This window comes from Chinchilla lanigera, unplaced genomic scaffold (assembly GCF_000276665.1).
Source record: "Chinchilla lanigera isolate Chin_1 unplaced genomic scaffold, ChiLan1.0 scaffold00010, whole genome shotgun sequence".
Lineage (NCBI taxonomy): Eukaryota > Metazoa > Chordata > Mammalia > Rodentia > Chinchillidae > Chinchilla > Chinchilla lanigera.
In genome coordinates, this window is record NW_004955411.1 from 9,202,614 (window position 1) to 9,225,777 (window position 23,164).

The following is a 23,164-nucleotide window of genomic DNA, read 5'->3' on the forward strand; positions in this document are numbered from 1 at the left end:
CCATTACTTCTCCATAGATTTGTTTTTGGGTTTATGATTCAGCTAATGATATTTTAAAACTTTTTATTAACTTTATTCCAGAGTAATATAAGTAAACTGTATCTACTTAATGTAAGCAATTAACAACTGCAGCAAAGTTACAATATAGAATATTTCCTTACTAGATAGAGAAAGATGAAATTTTCTTCCTGTTTATTTGCATATACTTTTTATTAAATGACAGCTCCAATTCTTGTTAATTTTAAAAACTTAATTTTTCTTTTACCTGTCGACTTGGGAGAGTTCTTCCTATGTTCCAGGTAGAGCTTCTTTGCCACATACATGTTCTATGGATTTTTTATTGTAGTCTACAACTTGCACTTTCATATTCTTAATGATGGCTTTTCATTAGCAGAAGTTCAAAATGTTTAAGGACACTAATTTTCCTGAATTTATTAATTTTCTTTCTTTTTCTTGTTACGGGGAATCGAACGCAGAACCTTCTGCTTGCTAGGTATATGCTTGTGCCACTGAGCTATATCCCCAGCCCTAATTTTCCTGAATATAATCTTGATTGCTGCCATAAAACTGTAGCATAAACAACATAAATTTGTGAGTTTACAGCTATATAGTTCTAACCTGGGTCTGAAAGGGCTAAAATCAGGCATCATCAGGCACTATCTCTTCCTGGAGGCTCTAGGAGAAAATATATTTTCTCTTTTGTTTCATTTTGTTCTTGGCAGAATCAGCTCCTTTCCGTTGCAGGACTGAAATGCAGTTTTCTTGCTGCCCGTCAGGTAAAGATTCTGAGCTTCTCGAGGTTTCCTGCATTCCTTCTTCATGACCTCTACCTCACTCCTCAAAGCCAATAGGGTATGATGAGTACTTTGCCCATCTTTATTCTCTTCTGTTTTGATCTCTAACTAGACAGAAAATATTTTCTGTTTCTGAGGACTCGTGTGCTTAGGTTGAACTCACCAGGATAATGCCCTTTCTGGAGGTCTGTACTGTTTCTTGAAATGGGAAACACCATTTGACATTCAAGGTGACACATTCACAGGTTCTGCAGATTAAGGAGTGGAAATCCTTGGAAGCCACATCATCAATTTTGTTCTTTTATACTTAGTGTCATTTTTCATTCCAAGAAATGTTCCCTCCTTTCATGATCACAAATACTTAGAAGTTTCAGTTTTTACGTTCAAGTATGATAATTTTAAATTGATTTTTGTGGCTGGTAAGATGCTAGAAGTAAGATTTTTCTCTTTCTAGAATTATCAGTTTGTTACAAGAACATTTGCTGAAGCAATAGATTCATATATATTTCCGCATTTGTGGATTCTAAAATTCTATGCTGTGTCAAAAACACGTTGCTATATATATATATCTATCTTTTGGAAATAGGCTGAGCATTGAAATCACAATAAATTTTTAGTCATTAGTGCTTAGCTACATATAATTTTGACTAAACATTATTTGTGATTAAATATCTGTTGTGTCTTGCTTTGTTATTATCAGGGGAAGCAAGCACAAATTTCCTTATGTTAATTTTCTTTTTTTTGGAATATTTGTTCTCACTACCCAGATATCAAGTGTAAGCCTGTGTGATTATTACGCTGTATCACTGACTTAATTTTGATTTGTTTTAGCTTTTTCTAAAGCACTACATTATTAAAAAATTCTAAGGGTACAAACCAACAACAACTACAAAACCAAGCTTATTTTCCTGAAATCCCTGAAAGGAAAGCAGATTAGACCTGTGTTCTTGCTATGGAATACATTGTCTGAATGTGATACTTATACCACTTGAAAAAAAAGATATGTGTTTTGTCAGGTGATCTTCATCAGAAGATTTTGTCAGGTGATCTTCATCAGAAGATCCGGATGAGAGAGGCAATGCCAGACACAGACCCTAAACTCTACAGTGATTTTGTTCTAAAAACTCTCTTTGTCCATGAAAAGATTGGATCATAATTCATTATAGTAGAGAATGATGGATGTTATCCAGTTTCAGAAGGAAAGAGATACAGCACATTAGCTTGGGATAACTTCCCCATGATTGAGAGAGAGAAAAAGAATTGTTTTTTCTTAGAAATATAAACACTGGTCCCTTTGCACATAGGGTATCCTGCTTATAGTTGGAATATTTTATAATTCCGTGGATTTCCCATTACAAGAACAAGGAGTGAAAGGCGCCCTCTGTAGTTGCCTAACACAGTGTTCTTGGCACGAGGAGCTAGCAAAGCATTGTATGAAGATGGGTCCAACGGTGCCTATACAAATTCGCTGCGAGACTGTGGGACGACAGAAGCGGTGAGGATGGCAAAGGGTCACATGCAGTCTGCTGAGCAAATGCTGTCTGTGGAGTCTGTTTGCACATCAGCGTCAGGAATAACAACTGACAGAGCCTATATTTAGCAAACGAGCCCCTAGTATTAATCAGCATATCAGCTGTGTATTTTATTTCAAGAAGTTCCTCCTCCCCATTTTTCCTGTAAGTTTTCAGGTGGTTCCTGCTTGACTATAACACAGGCAAAGGGAAAGAACCACCTGAAGCAAAGCGTATAGCCTGTATTGGTGCAACCAGAAGTGAAGACTTCACGCTGAATTATTTAAGTTAAGCAACTGACGAGAAATGTATATGTACTTGTGCAATCTGATTCATGTTATATGCAGCTTATCATTTTTTTGTTCTTACTTCTATATGGTTAGTACTTTTTTACTTTTTAAATTTACTTTAATTCATGATTTGTATCCTTAAGTACATCCCAAACCATGATTATGCTGTTATTTAGTCGTCTCTTATTAAATTTTAATAATTATCGAATGATCTCTGAGAAACAAAACATTGGTTTTTTCTCTTATCCATCAGTGTCTGACTGTGCGGCCTATATTACATCTTTCAGAGAAATTCAGCTTGTTCAAAATCTCTGTGTTATAATCATAAATGACAACTGTCATCTTTCTATTTACTCACTTTTAAAGAAAATATCTAGAAAAAAAATTCCCAAAAAACTTATTCCCAGTTGTTCAGTATCTTTGGGAGCATTTTGCTTAATTTAATCCAAGGGCCCAGTACAAATCTCAATTCAAATGAAATTTCATCCAGACACTTGCAGAAAAACAGAAGTAATACCTTATTTCATGACAAAATATCACTCACATCACATACAGAAAAATAAATATCACAATCTTTGTCTTGTAAGAGAAGCTCAAAATATAATATAATTTAAAGAGCAAAATAAAAGAGACATGATAGGATGCATGGAAGTAGTTTTTGTGGAGCTGGAAAAGGTATTTAAGGAAGCAGGCAATGGAAGACTGGGAGAAGGTGGAAATAAAGACTATCAAGACGCTATACATATATTTCTGCATTCTGTATTTTCTGTATTTCATTCTGTATATTCTGTATTATTCTGTATTTCAAACATTTATCAACAATTAAAAATAAGAGAAAAAGCCAAAAAAAATCTTTGAACCTAGGATTTTACAACCTGGAAGACTTAATAATATTCTAGATTTATGATGAATTTAAATTCTATGCATTAAACTTCTGTTAGTTCAGTCCACTAAGCACAAGTAGATATTTCTGAAGTGCATGTCCATATTACCTCAGTTATCTTTCTGGAGCAATCTGTAATGACCTTTGAACATGAAGGTCATATTTTCGTCTACTTCTTGGATATTGAAAGGACATCTTGACTATTGCCTCAGCTTAGGCCTCCCATCTCAGAATATTTTCCCCTTTCTTATATCTGTGTTTAATAGCATCCATAAAAACTGGAGTCTTCGTCTCGAAGAAGACTGTGCATAAGCCAGACTCAACAGCAGTTGTAGTCAATGCAATGCAGATCTGACAAAACTAACATTCATTGGAAAGAAATTAAAAATTCACTTAAATTCTCTTATATAATGCTAAATTTTGTTCCAGTCAAATGGACAGCAAGCCTTCTTGGAAACCACTTTCTCTCATTTACTGTCCCAGTGACAGCTAGCTCCAAAATCTTTCTCAAGAGCTGCATTGTCTCTCCTTAAAGTATCTTCAAGTTAGTTGTTCCGCACGTCTATCAGGCACATGTTTTCATAATACTGCAAAGTAACAACCACCAAACCTCATGCGTGTGTACATTTTTACATATACTAATATCTCATTGGTCGAAACAGTTCACACGCCAGAGCCAAAGGCAGAAGGGAAATTACAGTTAAACTACAACGAGTTTTAATGTAGGTAGGAGAGAAAAATCAGGGTCATTAATGAAAATGACAAAGTCACTTTATTTTCATTATTTCATTAGTGCCCTCTTGCTTGTGTTTGCTCCCCCATCCCGTATGTGTGTGTGTGTGTGTGTGTGTGTGTGTGTATGATTTCTTTCTCAGAACAGATATCCCCTTTGCAAAATGATTCTAGAAATCCTTTTAGGCTACCTCAAACTGGTCCTACAAACTTACTTTTATTTGTTTAATTAAAATGTAGAGGAAATAATGATAGAACTAACATTAAAATGGGTGCGCAGATTAGAAGAATAGTCAGAGTGGACAATAAATAAAACGTATTTTGTTGGAGGAGATAGCCCAAGCATTTTTCATATGTTAATGTTTTTTACCTGTCACCAAAACAATAATGTCAGAAAATAATATATCCCAAGAGCAACCTCTTCCACCGCAGAAGCTTCCCCAGAGAAAATCTTCGACTTTGCTGTTAGCTGGTCGGGATTCACTATCCTCTGGCCTGCTCGTATGAATGCACCATTATTCAAAGTCAGATATCCCACCGGAGCCCTGGGATGATCCAGATGGTCACATTAAAACATTGACTCTTCTATGTTTTCCAGCCTCTTATAATTTGTCTCAAGAGTGAATTGCTGTGGAATGAAAATTGTTATATCAGGTGCTTGAGCACATGCAAAGTTTTCCTTGCAGGAGCAGCACTGGTCCACAACACGATAAAGTTTGGATATGAAGAGCAAAACAAATACTCGGACTTGAAGAGGAAGTCCACTTCTGCGTCAGGATCATCTGACACAAATAACAAACAGGTGCTGTTGAATCAGAGATAAATGATTTTGATGCCACTTCTATTCTTAGTAATTTCATATTTTTTAGAATTTCAGTTAGCATTATTGTGCATAGTTTCCTCTTTAAGGTAAGGAGGCAGTGAAATATAACATTTCAGAATTAAATGTTATAATTGTGATGAAAACATCAATTGTGATGTGTTGTAGTGGAAGCATCTGGGCTCCTTGCTTTCTATCAGAGTCCAGCTCGTGTATACACTGGAGGAAATGACTAGGAGACCTAATAGCCCGTCTTTCCACTACGGCTGTGTGTTCCTCTACCTTGGCTGCCTGTGAAAATCTCCTGGAGCATTTCTGAAAACCTGTGACTTGATTCCACTGTGGACCAATTAAGTCCGAATCTCTGAGGGGTAGTATTCTAGGACATGTTTCTTTGTTTTTGTAAAATTTTCCAGGTGGTTTTATATGGTGGATGAGTATTGAAATCCATCACTCTCTGCTAGCTGTGGTTGTATATGCTGGTAATTTCCAGCAATCTGGGTGGCTGAAGCAGGAGGAATCTCAAATTATAGCCCAGTCTAGGAAATTTAGAGGCTTACCAAAACACTGGGTCAATTCAAAGTTAAATAAATGAAAAAATAAATAAAAATAAGCGAGCTGGAGATGTATCTAAGTGAAAAGGCCCTGAGTACAGCTGCAGATGAGTGACAGAGTGAGAGGGAGACAGACAGAGAAAGAGAGAGACAGACAGACATACAGAGACCGAGATAGAGACAGAGAGACAGAGAGAGAGAGAGAAGCAAAAGGAGGAGGAGGAAGAGGAGAAGGAGGAGGAGAAGCAAGAAGAGGAGGAGGAAGGAGGAAGAGGAGGACGAGGAGAATGGGGAGGGGAGAAGAGGCGGGATTAGCAGATTTTAGATCTTGTAACAAATATCAGAAAACGCAGTTTCCCATTGTTGAACCTTTGTGTACTTGAGTTGGCCTCACAGCCATAGTTTGCTTAGAAAAAATTATAAGGACAATTAGCTGGAGAATGCATCAAACTAAGACATCCAGGAAAGAATTTCACTGTGTTTTGAAAGAGTAGTTTACAAATGTTTCCTTACAAGTGCTCTGAGAGACAGTAAGTCAACATATTTTTCATATTTTCCACATTTCACTGAGCTATTGTCCCAATAGACCATCTAAACATTTGTGTTTCTGTGTTAGTACACGTCTATGGAATAGTTACTTCATGAATTATGGTAAAAGTACCGCAAGAACAGATACTTCTACTTACCTTTTTTCTGGATAACATGCTTCAAAGGATGCCACATGCAGGGAGAGAGTATTAGCATAAAAAGTGTAATTATTTTTATGTCTAGGCAACACATTTTTTATAACTTCAGACATTGTTTTACTTAAAAAAATACAATTTCTTGAAAAGGAATTTAGCATTTCTTATAAAGCAAATCTTTTGTAACACCGACCACTTCAAGACATTCTTGATGTTTTGGTGAATTAACCCTCTTATGAATAAATTTTATATTGTTCAATCTTTGCTAGTAGTATATAAGTACAAGTTGAGGTCACATAAACATGGTTGAATAAATCAGTTACATGGATTCTTTTTAAAATAAAAAGCATCATGTTAATAAATAAGTCTCAACTTGCAAAAAGTTCTGGAACTTCAGCAAGGCTCTCTGAATGAATTTCAATCACCTCAAGCAGACCGAGCTAGAGGGTACCTGGGCTTGGAACCAGGGGAGAGGAGCCTCTGGCCTGCCTGTTTGTAATAGAGTGTGACTATGTTTTTGATGTTTGCCTACTGAGGGTTCTGCAGTCCTACTCCCTCCTCTGCTCCCACAGCCCTGCATCTGGGGAAGCTGATAAGGAGACTTGGATTCTCCATTTGTTCAGGTGGGAAGTCCAAATCTTGCACACATGGGAATCATTGTAGCTCCATAAAATTTTAACTACCTTAAAACCTATAGGTCACTCCTCTGTTTTGCCGCCTGATAGACTGACACATGCTCCCCCAAAATTCTCATCTTGTGAGTAAGAAGGCTTTCCATTCCTTCTGTGAATACGTCATGAGATTAGTCTACATAGCTGTATCAAGTATGGGGGTGGGGGGGTCAGATTCCCCCTCCGTGGGTTGAGTACATGAATGTTAATTTACCTATTATGACTTTTATTTGGAAACCAAATTTTATGTCTCAAATCGATCTTTCTATTTCCTTTGTAAAAGGGAAAAGTAATGCTGAGTCGTCATGGCCACCATTGCATACCTGGTATGACAGGGCCTCCACTGGTACATCCTTTCCACCATGGTGAATGGTGAACATTCACTCTATCTCTCGCTCTCCTCTCACTCCCCCTGTCCTTTCTCCCTCTCCCACCTGTTGGACAAACTCAGGACTCCCATGTCAATCAAGTTCTACAACCCAGATAAATTTCCAGCCCAGCATTGTCTAACTCAAAGTCTTCCCCTGAACAAAACATAGAAAAATGAGCACACAGATGTGAATTACATGCGAGAGCATTAACACTTCATAAGAAGAACATATTTTGCATTCACATTTTAATAGCATTGTCATTTCACTTTTAACTTTTCAGTTATTTATGAATGTTACACTTCCATGACAATATCACTCATGTTATTAAAGGATGTTCATTATTTCCACTAGCTCATCCTCCTCACATTAAAGTTATATTTGTAGTTATTACTGTTTTTTCCTACAAGCCTCTCTTGTCTGCTTAATATACTAAATTTGTACTCATTCTGGATTTATTAGACTAATGTTTCTTTGGGAGCAACAACTTTTGGTCTTTGGTCATTGTTAGCTTCAGTGCCAGGAAACATAAAAAGGATTGAAAAATAAATATTCCTAAATAACTTGAAATGCATGAATGAACCCAGAAATAAAAATGTCCCTGTAAAATTTAGTGTAGCCTTCAGAAACTCTTTGACTTTCATATTTTATAGTAGAAACATTCATAAATATTTACTTAAATTATTTGTAACTTTATTAAAATGCCAATTCCTTATTAAGCATTTATCTTTTTTAGCACTGGGTTTATTGCTTTACATATATTACCTGATTTAAAATTCTCAAAACCCGAGTAGATATTATTTCCACTTCACAGTTAAGGAACAACTTCTGGAGGATAATTTGAAGCCCAAGTATATTCTTTCATTTCTTCTCTTTTTTATATAGTTTAGTGAATAGGGCTTGAAGTGATCAAGAGACTAAACTCTTTGGTCAGAGACTAAACTCTTTCTCAAACCATCGTGTCTCAGAGGATTGTGTAATGCTGAAATTCTTCTTTAAAGGGAAACTGTGTTATGAATAGGATATTTGTGAATCTCAGCTCTGTATTGCTCATTATGAAGGCATTTGGTATCATGTAAGTGAAAGTTTAGGTCAGCATATCTGAATGCTGAGTGTAATGCTCAAAGTCCTTTGTTCCAGGAGGACTTTCAGTTCAAGGCGAAATCTAGGATAGAACATTTTAGTTGGATTTCTACTGTTATTTATTGTTAGCAAGTTTATCAAGTTTCAGATATAATCAATGTTCTCATGTCAACTTTTATCTGTGATTAAACTAATATTGTCATTCTTTAGCTGCTTGCTCAACATTCAAATGGCTTTGAAGTGAGAAATAGAATGAGAATGATATTTATTGGACTTTCTTAGAAATCAATCACCATGTTCACCAATAAAACTTTTTATTGGGATGGTCTGCTTTTTTTCAGAGGTATTCCTTCTCTGACCTTTCCACACTGAAATGTATTTTTTGTTCTTTTCTTCAACACTTAGCCCATAGGACAATGTCATGCAAAATGATCTTCAATAGTGGATTAAAGAATCTAATGAAAAAAAAACAGCAGGAAAATTAGATATTTCATTCACTATTTCATGCTCAAATTTTACTTTACAGGGTTGTAGCTCAGTGGCACAAGTGCCTGCCTGTCAAGTGCAAGGTCCTGAGTTCAATTTCTGGTAAAAAATAAATAAATAAAAAATTTACTTTACATAGATTTAATATGTAATTAATGTATATTTCTTGAATATTAAATTATTTTCATTTGAACCACATGTTTTTATGCCTTTGTAAGAAGCTGCATAATTTTCTTCTAGCACTCACTGTTATAAATGTCTCAATACTTAGTTTTATAAACATGAGCAAGTTTTCTGACTTATATAGTTTCTTGCTGAAATGTGCTGCCAGTGGTGACTGTTTGGGGGAGAAATCTCCTAGGTGCCCCTCATAACTCAAAAGCTCTGTGTATGATTTTTATTCTTTTTTTAATTACTTAAGCTTATTGATATATTTTAGGTTCACATAATGATCACATTCATGATAGGGAATATGCACTTGTATATGATATATCTTGATTTTATTTTTCCCATTCCCCTACCTTCCCTTCAACTACTCTTCTCCCCCCTATTTAGAAAAGCTTTTTCCATTTTTTTGTCATTCTTTCTTTTCACTTCCTTCCTTTGTCTTTCCTCCCGTACCTAGTTCCTCTTTCCATATGAATATTTTCTTCCTATTTCACAATATCTATTACACATTTTGGCCCTAATTTATTCTTTTCTCACACAAGAGAAACAATGCAGTATTTGCACAATATTTATGTTTGTGCAGTTTATTTCACTTAAGAGTATGGTCTCAAGGTGCATCCATTTACCTAGAAAGGTCTTGAACTTATAATTTATTTCAGGTTGTTATGTAAAAAAAATTACATCTTGTTTACTCATTCATCAGTTAATGGGCATTTGGCCTGTTTCCAACATTTAACTACTACAAACTGCTGCTATAAACATGAGTGTTCAAATATTGCTGTGGTATGATGCTTTTAATTCTTTCAGGAAGATACCAAGTAGAGGAATAGCTGGGTTGAAAGGGACCTCGAGTCCTAGTTTTTGAAGAATATTCACACTGATTTTCACAGTCCTTCCACCAGTCTATACGCCCATCAACAGCCCTGCTAGTATTTATTTTTGCTTGATTTCTTGACAATAGCCATTCTTTATGGGTTGAAATGCAACCTCAGCATTTTTATCATTTGCATCTCTTGAATGACTGGTGATGTTGAGTATAGAATTCATCCCAGGGATGCAGGGATAGTTCAACATACACAAATCAATAAATGTAACACACAATATTAACAGAATCCAGGACAAAAACCATATTATTATCTCAATAGATGCAGAAAAAGCATTTGACAAAATTCAACATTCAAAAAGCACCATGACAAAAACCCTACACAAAATTGGGGTAGACAGTCTTTGTCTCAATCTGATAAAAACCATCTATGACAAAGCAACAGCCAACATCATACTAAATGGACAAAACCTGAAAGCTATCACTCTAAAATCAGGAACAAGACAAGGATGTATACTGTCACCATTCTTATACAATGTAGTTCTGGAAACATTAACCAGAGCACTTAGACAACAGAAAGAAATAAACGCAATAAGGATTTGAGGATGGCATTATTTGAGGATGGCATGATACTCTAAAAAGACTCAAGAAATTTTGCCAAAATAATTCTAGATTTAATAACCAAATTCAGTAGCATAGCTGGATAAAAAGTCAACACTCAACAATCAATAGCCTTCCTGTACACGAATAACAAACTCACTGAGAGAGCAATTAGGAAAGCACTTTTTCAATTGCATCCAAAAAAAAGGAAATACCTAGAAATCAATATAACAAAGAAAGTAAAAGACCCGTATACATTGCAAACTGCAGCACTCTGAAAAAGGAGATTGAAAAGGATATGCAAAAGTAGACAAATTCCCATTATTCTTGGGTATTAAGAACAAATATAGTGAAAATAACCCTACTTCCAAAGTTGTTATACAGATTTAATGCAATCCTAATCAAAATTCCAACAGCATATCTCCAGAATTAGGGAAAATAATCCTGAAATTCATTTGGAACCAGAAGAGAATTTGAATAGCAAAAACAATTCTTGGCAACAAAAGGAAGACAGGGAACATCACAATCCCTGACTAGAAATTATACTACAAAGCTACTGTGATAAAAAAAGCATTGTACTGGCAAAAAAAGGAATCAGACCTGAGGATTAGTGGAACCAAATACAAGGTACAGGAACAATTCCAGACATACTTATCTACCATATGTTTGACAGGGGAGTTAAACATGTTCACTGGAAGAAAGCTCTTTAGTAAATGGTGGCAGAAAAAATTGCATTTCCAAAGCTGAAGATTAAAACTGGACCCATATCTTTTTTTTTTTTTTTCTTTTTTGTGGTACCGAGGATCAAACGCATGATCTTGAGATTGCCAGGCAGGCGCTTATGCCACTGAGCTATATCCCCAGCTGTACCCATATCTTTTAACATGTATTAACCTAATATTTAAGTGGATCAGTGATCTAAATATTAAAACAGAAACATGAAGTCTACTGGAAGGTAGAATAGGAAGAACTCTTGAAGACACTGGCATAAACAAAGACTTTATGAACAAAACCCCAGTCACACAGAACAAACTGTGATCTCATCTTATTAAGAAGCTTTTGCCTGGCATGGTGGTGCACTCCTGTAATTCCAACACTTAGGAGGCATGAGGATCATTGCAAGTTTGAGACCAGCCTGGGCTACAAAGTGAGCTCAAAGCCAGCCTGAACTGCATAGCGAGACCCTGTCTCAAAAACACACACATGAAAAAGCTTTTGCACAGCAAGAGAAACCACCAACAGAGTGAAGACTCTACCTACAGTGTGAGAAAAATTTTGCCATCTGCTCCTCAGACAAAAGACTACTACCTAGAATATGAAGAACAAAAGTATCAGACCCCCAAATTTAAATTTCCAATCCAAAAGTGGGCATCTGAAATAGATACCTCCAAGATGAAGTAGAAATAGCAAATACATACATTTTTCTTTTGAAAAAGCTCTTGACTTTTAATGTAGGATGCTGGGTTCCCAGGCAATGCAGCAGTTTTGAAGGTTTTATGGCTTTGTTGGGTAACCAGTTGCCACCTATTATGCAAAGTAGGCTCGGAGAGTATGAATCACCTGTAGCGGTGAATCCATCCTTAATTAGGTCCTCTGCTATTTTCTTTTAATTGAGGCATTCTTTTTGGTGGAAGTTTTGAGTCCTGTGCTTATCTTGGGTCTTTCGTTTTTTGTCAAAATGGTCTGCCAGTGTCATCTTCTTATACTTATTTTGACTAAGGTTAGGTTGTGGACTTACCAAAACTGATACTGAAACAAATACACAGTGCGGGAAAGAGGCTTCATCAGAAGTGGTAAATAAAATAATGCGCAGGCCGCACATGGGCTCAAATAAGTGTTTCATTCTGTTGTAAAAGCTATCCCCGGCTGAAGGTACTAATTTAAGTATATCAATGCATTTGTCACTGTAAAGCCTGACACCAGATATAACTCGTCACTTGCCACTCATGATAGAATTTTGATATGTGTCTGCAACTAATGAAATTATTATGGCTTTTATGCATTCAATCCTCTCTGTTAAAGTCAACCTTTGTTTGCAGCCACACCTCAGTGCAAGCGTCACTGCCTCAGTTTCACTTTATGTCACCAAGATCTAGTTTCTAATGAGTGGGAAACCCAGATCCCACCCCTGTACAATTCACAGTAGAGTTTGTGCTCCTAAGAGAACCTAAAACCTTCACTGATCTGATAGGAGGCAGAACTTAGGCAGTAAATACAGCAAGGGGAAACAGTTATACAGATAAAAGTTCACTCACTTGGTGTCACTCACCTCCAACTGTGTAGACACTTCCTAACAGGTCACAGACAGTGATGCAGGAGTTCGCGTGCCCTGATCTTAGATAAATTTTTCCGGAATATTCTTTTGTACTTTCAAGTACTGGGAAGACAGGAATAGCTAATTTACTCCTCCTTCCAAACCCACGCATGACATATGTCTTTCTGTTTATATCAAGCAAAAAATTTAAAAATTAGTAATATTTATTTTAGAATGTTATGTATTCCTTCAAGAATGGCATTACAAGTTTCACTGAAGGATAAGTATAATTTTCACAACTTTTCAAATGGAAGTGTAGAAGCTTGTCATGTGTGAGATTAAGTCATTATTATTCAATTGTTTGGGGATGATACATTAAGCACTAACTGTCTCTCATCTCAGGGTAATGATCCAAAAGTGATTTAGGGCCATAAAATATTACCATGTGCATATAGGAGTGTGTGTTTAAGCACAGTTGTGGAAATGTGGGTACTCCTCCCAGAAATACCATAGCTAATGTCGCTAGTTAAAAATTGGATAATAAAACAACACAGACATGTTAAATGTTGAAGATTTGGTCATCTTTGAACCTAAGTAACAACTGTCTTCAGAGAAATTCTGAACCATTTCCTCTATAGCATATTAAGGTGTCCCAGAGTGCTAAGGGCAGGTGGGATTAAGTGGTCAGGCCTGGGCACAAAAAATGGTGAATGCCCTATTTAGGTTCTATGTTACAAAAGTTAGGGTAGAGATATGTATTTGAGAAAGTATGGGATAAAGTCAAATCAGAATCTTTCAGAGAAAAATCCAAAGGTTAAGAGAAAATTTGATGTCATGGCCGAGATCTGGGACTGAGGTCTCAGATGAGAAACAAATGGGAAAGACTACAATCAGTCATTTGAAATAACAAATGTTCAATTTCCCCAAGTGTTTGCATAGCTGGTAATTCCTTTGGGATAGTTTCAGATGTAAATAGGTACAATAGTATTGTAATATAGTAAATTGCCATCTTTGGATAGACTTACTTAGACCCAGCTGTGACCTCTGTTTCCAGGGAGGACTGGGCCCTGGGTTTATTGCTACAATGAAATACTGGGCTCAGGCAGAGGGAAATATATAATGATATTCCACTATTGCTACACCTTAGAATGACAAACAATGTTTTATCACAGAGCCCATGTAAGTCTCTAATTCATAAAAGATATGATTATATGTACTAATTACTCACCCTTTCTAACATAATATTGTCATCACAGAATTTTAAAGAAACGTGATAATAATGTGATATTCTTCTCAATTTCTCTCTTTTCATGCATGCTTAAGTGTACATTTGGTTTTTTTTTCCATTTCATGCAATATATCTCACATTCCTCTCAAGAATATCACAAAAGCTTGGTGATATTAGCTCCAAATTTAAACCACAAGATAGTTATAAAATACATTTATTATGCTGCATGGCAAAAGTTAAGATGGGAATTTTGTCAGTTTTAATTTATGTAATGTGTCTAATGACAAAGATTAAAGGATCACATGACTTTTTTTCTTCTTATTTTCTTCTTACAGGAGATTGAACCAATGGTCTGGACATTGAGCTACATCTCTAGCTCTTTGTTATTGTTGCTGTTCTTCTTCTTCTTCTTCTTATTATTATTATTATAAAACAGGGTCTCACTGAGTCATGAAGTTGCCCAGCTGTACACAAACCTTTAATAGTTCTGCCTCAGCCTCTCAGAGTGCCAGGATTATAGATGCATACCAAACCTGGTTGGAACACAAAATTTTACATAGTTTATTTCAATAAAGTAAAATATACTGGGAATCATTGAATATATTTTAATAAAATATTTTTGTCAATGTCAACATATCATGATTAAAAAATAATTTAAAAAGTAGTGTTGCTTTTGTTACTTTATTTTTGTCTAAAATATATAAGATATTATTTTGAGTTACTTAAAAATAATTTAAAGCCCTTTGTATAGGTAAAATAATCACTCCATCATAGATGTAAATATGGAGAAACTATCATCAGTTATCACTGAAACCTTGACAATATTCAAGCCATCCCTTGGATATGTTTGTTAGAAAGTTCCACAGTACTCTGAAAAAGGAGGTGGAAGAGGATATCAGAAAATGCAAAAATGTCCTCCTGGGTTCCACGTCCAGCTCAGCTCTTGAAATTCCCAGAGGAAAGAACAGTGAGAGGATAGAGAAATAAAGAGGAGCAACAAAAGCTGAGGTCAGCTGGAGCCCTCTCTCTGGATGGGAGGAGAGGAACTGCTCAACCACGATAGGACATTTATTTATACATTTGGCAGGTTGGTATCTTGTGACATCCCTTTGCCTAGCAATCCGTTGCTTGGATTGTCTCAGGGCTTGTTTTTGTCTGCTTTGAAGCAGCTTGTTTACAGGGCTTATTTTGGGGGCTCTTTGTTCTCAGACTTGGCTTGCCTTGCCCCCAAACATGTGATCAGCTTCCAGGCTTCAGCCAATCCCTGTACCTGGGTAGGCAGAACCAATACTATATAGTCAAAACGGCCATATGCCCACAACTGTCATACAGGTTCAAAGTAGTTCCAATTAAAATACCAACAGAATACTTTACAGAACTAGAGGAAACAATCCTAAAATTCATATGGACCTAGAAGAGACTCAGAATAGTATTTTGAGCAGCAAGAGCAAAACAGGAGACCTTATGATATCTGACTTCAAGCTATACTAAAAAGAAATAGCAATAAAAACAGTATGGTACTGGAAAACAGACACATGAATGGAACAGTGTAGAAGACACAGAAACATCTCTGCACATATCAAAGTATTTGAGTTTTGGTTGGTTTGTTTGTTTTGGTCTTTTTGAGACAGGGTCTTGCTATGCCATTTAGGCTAGCCCTGAGGTCACTTTATAGCCCAGGCTGGTCTCAAATTCACAAAAATCCTGCCTCAGCCTCCCCAGTCCTGGAATTCCAGGCATGCACCACCATGCCCAACAGTATGAGCTTTGACAGAGGGGCCAAAAACATATGTTGGAGAAAAAAATAGCCTATTCAACAAGTGGTGCTGGGAAAACTAGTTATCTCTTTGCAGAAGATTGACTACCCATATCTCTCATCATATACTAAATTAAAATCCAAATGGATCAAAGATCTAAATATTAAAACAGAAACAACCCTACTGGAAGATAAGGTAGGTAAAACACTAGAAGACACTGGTGTGGGAAAGGATTTTCTGGACAGAATCTTGATTGTAAAAGAAATAATGGCAAAAGTCAGTAAATTGGATTATATCAGAGTACAAAGCTTCTGTATGGAAAAAGAGTTAGCACAGTGCAGAGACAACCTACAGAATGAGAAAAAAATTTTCAGCTACTCCTCAGATAGGACTAATCTCTTAAATGCATAAAGAACTCAAAAAAATTAATCTACCTAAAATTAAAGCCCCAGATAAAAAATAAGCTCGAACTAATATTGTTTGGACAAGATATCATGCTTATATCTTGTAGTCTGAATAATTCTCATGAGGATAACAATAAGCAATGTATTAATTACTGTAACACTCCTATTAGTCTGCTTTAAAACTTGGTTTTACTATTATTTTTATTTTTTAAAAATTTAAAAAGAGAGATGGGTTAGAGAAATGAACAGATACGGAAGAAGAATAAATGACCAACAAGTATGTGTAAAAACATCTCTGGTCATTCAAGAAATGCAAATTAAAACAATGCTAAGATTCCATCTTACCCCAGAAAGAATGGAAAGCATTACAAAATCAAACAGTAACAAATGCTAGTGGTGAAAAAAGGAAGGAAATCCATAGGAAGATATCTCAAAGTACTGACATTAGAAATTCCATGTGACTCAGCTGCCCCCTGCTAGGTATCTTCCCCAAAGAGATTAAGACATCCTATCACAGTGATGTACGCATATCAATGTTCATAGCAGCACAATTCATAATAGCTAAATCCTGGAAGCAGCATGTATGCCAAGCAACAGATGACTGGATAAAGAAAATGGATAAAGGAAATTATGTACAATGGAACACTATAAAGAATGACAAATACTGTAAAGAAGGACAACTTTGACGCCTTTGTAGGAAAATGGATGCACCTGGAAAATATATTGGATGAAATAAATCAGACACACAGCTTAAATATCATACGGTGTCTCTCACTGGAGTAAGGCAAACTACAAATGAAAAGAATAATAAAAGGAACAGGACAAGAGGGTGGACCTCTTGCAATGGGGAAGTTGTCCAAGGAAACAAGGACAAGGGGTGAGGAGGACGGGAAGGGGAGATAAGTAGAATAAAGATAAGCCATGCACAGGAACCTAATGACCTCAATTAGGATAAACACTCTATGCCAGACCATGAACTAAGATTAATATCAACAAGAATGAAAATCAGGACAGGGAAATTAGAGGAAAAAGGAGGAAGAGAGAGGCAAGGGGGAAAGGGATTATTAAAAGAAACAACCCATAATATGTACGTGTACCCACTCCCCACGATGATTGGAAACTGCATCTACTGCAAATAGGTACTAAATAAAAAAGTTTTTTAAAAAGAGTGATGGAAATAAAAAGAAAATGCTCCACAGGTTTTTACGGCTTCATCTGTTGGTGTTCATGTGTTTAAGTGAAGTAAATAAGACATATAAGCTTAAATATCACATGGTTTCTCATATAAGTAATCCAAAGTATAAAATAAAGAGCAAAGTAAAAGACAGATAATAAGAAACAGAAAATATATTGTTTACAAATGGAAAGAGGACCAAGGGAAAGGGGACACAAAAAAATGAAGGTGTGTCATATACAAGTACCAACTACTTACAGAGAATGTAATCATTACGTATCACAAACATGTACTAATAAAGAAAAAAACCTGTGATATAACTTATACAGTGCTTATTACAGTAGTAGAGGTACCTGGATACTATTCCTTTACAAACAGTTGTGATGTTCCATCATTAACTTCTCAAAACCCTGATGACAACTTCCAAACAAATTTGAGACAAATTCATTAAGCAGAGGAAACTAGCCTGGGTGTTTTTCTTTGTCTTTGATATTCCATCTGGTCTTCAGTGTCCGGTGATGGTCAGCCCTGTTTTCTGTCTCCTACAACCTGGCTTTCATAGAATAATCATCTTTCTATAGATTATTCCATCGATGTCCTTCTCAGTGACAGTCATCTGATGTCAGGGGCATGGTGGAAATTAGTCTAAATGTGGGAATCAGAAGCCTTGATATAGGTCCTATTTTTCCTACTTATTTGAACTGAGTTTTCTCAGTTCTGTCAGGCAAAGTGGCACACTTGTAATCCCAGACGCTCAGGAAACTGAGGCAAGAGGATCACAATAATAAGGCCAGCCTGGGCAACTTACCAGGGGCTTGCTTTAAAATAGAACAATCAAAAATAAAATAGGTTATGATGTAGACAGTGATAGAGTGACAGTGAAAAATGCCTAATGTGTGGGAGCCCCTGGTTTAATTTGCAGCATTACAGAATGCAAAAAACCAAACCATAGCACTACTTACGCCATGTGACCAAATAAAGTAGCATCTGTCAACCATCTTAGCAAAATCTAAAGTATTTAAATATCTAAGGCAGCCTATGATTACAATTTTAGAATGAATCACCACTGATAGATCCTTCCTTTTATCATACTCTAGCATTGTGAAGCATGCATGCTTTCCTGAATTTTCAGTGAGTGCATCTATATTACTCCGAAGTTTAAACTGAGAACTGTGAGATAAGAATTTCAGGCAACCAGAACCCACGTCTTCCAAAGAGGGGTCAGTGTAGCACTTGCTAAGACACAGGATTACCAGTTCTGCTATCATTAGCTTATTTCTCAGCTCTAATCCAAATAAAGGTCTGGAAAATGGTAGGAATGAGAGTGAGAGAAAGACTTTGTTGCATTTCTCTGTCATGCAGGGAGTGCTTGACCTAAATGTTTACCTTCTTGTTGGAGTAAACTGGACAGGGGTGCTCCTATCTGCGACTAAGGCATACACTGGGCATCTATGAGCTCCAGTTCACCATATGTACAGTGTCTCTTAAAATTTGAAACTCTGAGATTAATACTTCTGGAATATTCCAAAGGAGAGAATGGATGAGACTTTATCAGTATAAAAGTATTGAATGATACCATTATAAGCAGCTAGTATTATAGAATTTTACAAAGCAAAGGTGCCACTGGGGATAGAGTTCGGTGTTACAAACACCCACCTGTGAAGCACAAGGTCCTGAGTTTGATTCCTGGTACAAAAAAAAAAAACAAAAGAAAACAAAAACAAAAACAAATGTGCCAAGCTTTGATTGAAATTAATTACTTTAGAAAGTACAGAACTCTATGAGTATTAGGAAATTGATTAGAATTTATTTCACTTTCACATAGATAATAATGGTTTAGATAACTTAGTTTATTTCTCTGTTTATTTGGGGGATAAATAAACGAAGGCTGGTCTAGCTTTCTGCAGTGTAAAAAGGTCAGGATCTGTTTATCTTACTGTTTCACCAGGTCTGGTCTCCACTTCTGATAAAACTTGTGGTGCAACAGGGCTGCTTTTACCCCAGGCACACCTGTATTCCAGGATTAGAAAGACAGAGAGACAAGATATTCTCTATGGACACTTACTGGAAATTACATCCCTCCAATATGTATACAATTGATTGTAATGGAATCAAATTCTCAGTGTAGCTAGGTGATCATTTTCCAAGGAAACATGCTATCAGTTAGAAATTAAAAAGTCAGTCTTGATCTGATATTCCATGCATGAAATCCAAGTTTAATTTTAAAATGGTTTAAACTAAATTTGCCTTCCTTACATGTTAGTTAGTTAGTTCCACAGCACTGGTAGAGCATTTGATAGTGTGTTTAGTTACCTTCACCTCACCTTCTTCTTGAATGTATAACATCCTCCCTGAACTCCTTTGTGTTCTGTACTGGTGCATAAGGAACAGCACTTATTGTATCACAGGAAGAAAAAAAATATAATGAAGGAAATACTTGGTCAGCAATAGATTATTTAATTCACTCCATCTCATGCTCATTCCACAGAGCTGAGATTCAGATTAAACCATTTAGCCTTGGATTTTGCTCAAAAAATGTATGATTCTGACCTAAATGAAAGTTTTCAAGTTGCCAAACACAAATCTTTGGGAGCTGATGACAAAGGAACTGTATCATCCTAACTAAGATAAGCAGGGGCAGAGTTGTGAGACAAATGAAATCTATCTACTTGTGAATTAGACTGTTTTAAACCTTCCTGTTTATGGCTTATTACTAGGAGTTCCAACCTACCCTAGCTGACATAAAACTTTAATCCAGTAACATAATACACTTTCATTTCCTTTTTACACAGTCCTGTAAAAAAATTGGGAGTATATATATAAGAGCATGAAGCCACAAGCTACCATTCTTCAGTCAATTAATTTGTTTATATTATTTATACCCAGACTACTTCCAAAAGGCTTTAAGGTAGGTCAGCTTTCAGAACACTATTGTGCTTTTGCCAATGGTGGCTGCTGGCTGAATATCAAGGACAGTTTTGCATCTCAGAAAGAGTGCATTGTGGATAACCTGAAAGTCTAACCCTACTAATATTACCTTCTTTATGTCAACATAAAAACATCCCTCCATTCCCGTGACAGAATGTGGGTTCTTCCACCCTAGTAGCATACCAGGGAGAGTAATTATAACCCTCCAGCAAAGAGCTTCCTGACTGTGAAGAATATGTAACTATGTTATTCACAAGTGCTCCATGCATGAGATGCTAAACGAGTCCCTGTGGAAAAATTTTAGAGTGAATGGCTGTTTGTCTTATTTCCTTTAGTTATTTAATGTTGGGGTATCTGTCTCTTATTCATTCTGATATCTTTCCTGAGATGCAAACTCAGCCAATCATCTATTTTTAATTGCTACAACCATAAAAATATATATAGGCCCTCTCTTCTAGTCCAAATTTCACAAGTAATTACATGTATCATCATATACGTGCTCCTTATTTCCTTAACATCTATTCCAAGGACTTCTTCGTCACTGCCTGAAATGTTGTGTATTCTGTCACACCCACTTACCTCACTGTGCGGTCAGAGGACAAGCAATGCCGTTCACATACATTTATGTCCCCACTGCCGTTCAACATTCCTTGCACCTCTCAGCTACAAAGCACCCTAACCATTATTGTCCCCATTGTTTTCTATAACACAGCCAGTGTGTTTTTGTGTGTTTTTGCAGTTGTGTCAGTTATTCCCCACTGTAAGCCATGGTTGCATTCTCCAGGTCACCTCTCCTGATATTTACAATACCCAGCTTTCCTCCTACTTTGTGGTCCTTTTCTTCTCACCTTCTGGAACAGAAGAACTTATTTTCCTTATGTTATTTTAGCCACCTACTCCCAAAGATCCAGAAATGTCCCACTTCTTCATTCATTCATTCAAATGAATTATTGGTATAACCTTAATCTTCAATTAATTATTTTATCCTCTATGTTCAGCAGACTTTCAAATGTGAGTGGTGATCACTCCACATTCTCACCATCAGCCAACTTACATTTTTTTAATCTTACCTCACTTATTTTCCTTCTAGCACTGTGACTCGTCCTCCATACAACCCTTTCTCCACTTTCCACATCTAGCATGCATCCGTCTGCTGCCTCTAGCTCCCAGCTGTATCTCAGATAGACTCAGTGGTCCCCATTTCTACCACTTCTACCCTCATATCATTTTGCCATCATCTCCCTCCAGTTCCTTTACTGATGCTCCTGGACCTACAAAGACGTTACATCCTGATAAACTCATCTTAAATGGAGAATATCATGCATAGAAAATGTATTTAATACACTTAGTCTACCAAATATCATAGTTTAGTAGTACAGTACGCCATCAAATGCTGTGATTTCATGACTATCAGGGATGTACATTCTTATTTATTAGACCATAGAAATATAATTGACTTCTGTATGTTCATCTTATACAGTATTTTTGCTATACTTAGTAGGTCTCGGAAATCTTTTGTAGGTTTCTTGAGATTATCATGACATCTGAAAAAATGGCTGAAATTTTTTCTTCCTTTCTGAAATGTGTAACTGTAGTTTACTTTTACTGTCTTGGTACACTAACCAGAACTTCTAGCCTTAGGGGCTGGGAGTATAGCTCTGTGAAACAGCGTGTACTCGGGAAGCATGGGGCCCTGATACAACCCACAGCACAAAAACAAATAAACAAATAGAATACACAACTCCAAGCACTATATATATAAGTGTTTGATGCTGAGAACAGTTTTGTCCTTGCTCTACTCCTACCTGAGGGAATATTAAATCTTTAAGTATGAAATAAAATCTTAAATGTAGTTCATTTTTCTTTTTCTGTAGTGCTCTTTATCAAGATAAGGAAAATCCCACCAATTTCTGTTTTTATTATAAATGAGTGTCCAGGACTTCCACTGTGAGCTGTGACCAGTATAGAATTCACAAGTCTGGGCTCCCATGGTACAAGACAAAGGAAATCTAAATGAATTAAAGTCAGTTACTTTTCTTGGACTTACCAAACTATTGAGGTCTTAGGGCAGGCCACCACTCTAAATCTATAGAGAATGACATCTATAGAAAGTGAAAGATGAATAGCCTTATCAGGAGAAAATTCTTCTAGAGTCACAAACTGATAAATAGACTTAACTGATAATTTCAATGAATTTCAGAAAGCAGATGACACATTAGTTTAGTAAATTCCTTGGGGGCCCCCATACTTTTATGGGCTTTAACTCCAGGAACAATACCAGGTTCTCACAGAAAGAGCCAAGAAAAATCCTCATCTTTCTGGCAGGCAGGCGAGGGAAGAGACTATTCCCAAATATTTCCACAGTATTTTCCAGTACAAAGGCCAACACTCCAAGAGAAATAACTTTAGCAGAGGCTTATAGGAGGACACAGAAGAAAGGAAATTGCCAATCCCTGACTCCTTCCTGCCACAGGAAGGTAAAAAGATTAGAAAGACTATGAAGATCGTAGCCTTCATACACCGGTGCACTGTGATGGAGAAGACCTAGACATACAGAATGCTTTTCCTTCCACACACATTTTTACAAACCACAGCAAGGTTCAGTATAGTAGTGAATTGAGCTGAAAGAACTTTAATGAACATTTTCTTTTAAGAAGAGCAGAACGGAGAAGAGAGGTCAAATCAAGAGCAATAGAGGTATTCGAGACCTTAAGAATCTACAATATAGTAACCATTAAACACATTTAAATGTCTAGAAAGATTAATAAATCCTCACATTAAAGGTTATGTAACTCTGAGCCTATTATTTGATACATTTCTGATCTTTACCAAAAATTTCAAGTTATGATAAAAGGGGAAAAAAAGCAATTTGAAGAAACAAACCAAACAACTGGAAGAGATTCAGACATGGCAAAGATCCTGGGACTATTAGACTGATAATTTTAAATAGCTG